Genomic DNA, 2,903 nt, shown 5'->3' on the forward strand with positions numbered 1-2,903 from the left:
CAGCAAGGTAAAGATATGTAGGTACAAAGTCAGGGGGAGGTCCAAAGAGAGCAAGGGACAGTGAGAAATGGGATTGAAGACACAGAAGATTAGACCTGATGTCTTGTGTATTAGAACCTCTGTAGGTGTCTGAATGGGGTCCTCTTGTGCTGAACATGGTATTTTGTAAATAAAATATTAACTTATTGCAAACATACTTTGATTAGATATATCTTTTTAGGGATATATATATATATATATATATATATATATATATATAGCCACTTGGTGATCTTCAGTATGCATGTTAAAAACATAAGAAAAACATCTATTCTGTGACATTTTGATTGTTGTCCAAGGGAAATTGATAAAGATATCTTGCCAGCCCCCAGATTTCCCTTTTCTTAGTTTCCCTTCTCTGTGCTTTCTTCCTTTTCAGGCGGGTCATAGTTTTATGTCCCCACTCTTCTCTTTCCCATCACACCCTGCTCTCTGGAAAAGGGACTCTTATCTGCCACTCAAATATTGTTTTAACCAGGGACCAGTTGCCCAGAAGTTTGATCCCTCATAGAAGAATAACATCCTTGTTATGTCTTGAGGAATGTCACTCATTGGGAATCATGGAAGACAGAGATGTTGATGGGTCAGGGCCCTTGTCCAGAGACTAAGAATCATCCAAGTGAATGGCCTCTTCACTTATACTTTCTGCTCCCACTCTTTCCACTGTCCATGTGCTATTACAATGTATTTCTTCTTCTTTTTTCTTCCAAGTTTGAGACCTTGGATTTTTGGGTGAAATCCATTTCCTACGAAAGCTGCAAGAATCAGAAACTTCTTTGGAGCCCTTTCCCTAAAAACTGCTTCTGTCCATGGATGAGGCTCAGGCATGACATGGCTGGGCCCTTTTAGGTACAACAGTCCTGTGATGAGCAACTTCCAACAGCCTGTCCACTAGACACCCAATTATGAACAGACTTATGAAAACATTTAAAGAACTCCACTGGGAGCCGAAGAATCAGGCATGGTCCATGCCCATAAGGTTTTAGCAATGCAGATTTTGGTGATAGAAGCCAGCAATCTAATGCAGAAATCCTTTCTTGGGGATCCCAATGCTGGTTACCCATTTTGCTTAAGTCCCTTCCCACAACCCTCTCTTCATTGGTTTTTTAATCTCTTTTTTTTCCCCAAATAAAAATACTTTATTTTTGTCTTAGTCAGCAGCTAATATAAAACTACCTTGACCTTTGAAGCCAACTTTGTTCTTTCCTCAACCTCTTCTTTAGATCATGAATTCATTTAGAGCCAACAGGAAAAAGCAAACAAACCCAAATTGTGAAGAAAACAGATATATTTCCCTTCGTAAAAATTAAAGCTAGAATGTTTAGCTCTTAAAATGTTTTTCCCAACTCATGTCGGATTGAGGGACTTCACTGTAGTGACTCAGAAAGGGGCAATCAGACAGCCTCATCAGATAACACCTGTTGCTAAGAACCAAGCCAGAGGATTGGATGAGGTGCCACATACAAGGAGATTCCAGAGTGTTCAGGCCTTCATGTCTGGCACGAGGGAAAAAACACACACACACACCTTAATTTGGGAGTGACAAAATAAATACTTCAGGATCACTTACAGTACACAACAAAAAAGGCAAAGGACCCGGCTACCTCAAAGCTCAGCACAGTTATCCTCAGATGTAACTGCTTTCTGTGGAGAGCTCCTTCCTGGTGAAGCACAATAATGTCAAGGCGCTTCCATGGTCATCAACACCACCTCCTCTCCTACCTTCCAGAATTTCAAACAATGACACCGGTCTGGTTCAGTTCTTCCTTTCGCATTTAGATAAGACTGCTGTTTACCATACCAGTTTCATATGCTCTAGTATAGCTTCAAAAACTATAAACACATTGAAATCAAAACATGAAATATTAGGAATTACAAATAACACAGGGGCCCAAATCCACGCTATGAGGTAGTCAGTGGCATAGTTTATATGCCCATCCCCCCATCTCACCCTCTTCAGAGTCGAGCTCAGGAAGCCAACAAGCAGCCACGGCAAGGCCTCTCCAAGACACATGGTCATCCTGGTCTAACAGCCAAGTCGGAAACAGCAACCCGAACCAAGACCAAGTTGGGCTGTGGTACCCAAAGAAGCCCCAGTGTCTTGTGTGATAGAATTTCAGGTCCCGGGAGACACTGGGGCTGTGCTGGGGTGGGGCTCCCTCGGCAGCAGAGTGATGCTGGAGACTAATACTGAAAGCTGTGCTTGGGTCTAGATGTCATCAAGGATGTGCTGTAGTCCCTCATCTTCAAATCGCCCCTCCAGGCTTGGGATCAGAGCCTTGGGCTCCTCAGCCGTCTCTGGACAAAGGTTGGCCGAACAGGCCAACTCAAACTTACCAAGCTTCTTCTGAAGCAGCAAGCTGAGGACACTGGCAATGTTCTCTCTGTTTCTGAAACGCCTGAGGGGAGCTGTGTAGTTTAAAGGTTTCACGAAGACCTCATGAAAGTTCCTGGTCGTCCTGCACTCTCATTCCGTTGCTTTCGATGCTCTAGAAGCACGTGAACTTCTGAATTTAGAAGTGTCTCAGCTGCTTCAAACTCTTTGGGGAAGATGCACTGTCAGGCATCCTCCTCTACAGTGCCACCCGCCGCCATTGCCAAACTGACGCTGGTTTTTAAGTCTTTTGTAGAACAGCGCCAGCCCTGACAAATTCTCTCCTCAAACATTACACTAAAACCTGCCTCCTTGTAACTTCCTCCCATGGTGGAAATAAATTCCTTTCCACCATCAGAGTCTTAGATGAGAATATGGAGGCTCCATTACAAGCGGGGGCATCCATGGGATGCTCAGTCATGGGCCTAGCTGCTGCCGTGGCCTGGATCTCCAGGTTAGGGTTGGGCAAGGTTCCAGAACAGGTGCTGTA

The 2,903-nt window shown here is 44.1% G+C and overlaps 1 pseudogene; it reads right to left on the reverse strand.

Moving 5' to 3' along the window:
- Positions 1 to 2,155: 2,155 nt before the first annotated feature.
- LOC114226669 (DNA-directed RNA polymerase II subunit RPB4-like) lies at positions 2,156 to 2,634 on the reverse strand (annotated as a pseudogene).
- Between the last annotated feature and the right edge of the window lie 269 nt (positions 2,635 to 2,903).

Source organism: Eptesicus fuscus, chromosome 15 (assembly GCF_027574615.1).
Source record: "Eptesicus fuscus isolate TK198812 chromosome 15, DD_ASM_mEF_20220401, whole genome shotgun sequence".
Lineage (NCBI taxonomy): Eukaryota > Metazoa > Chordata > Mammalia > Chiroptera > Vespertilionidae > Eptesicus > Eptesicus fuscus.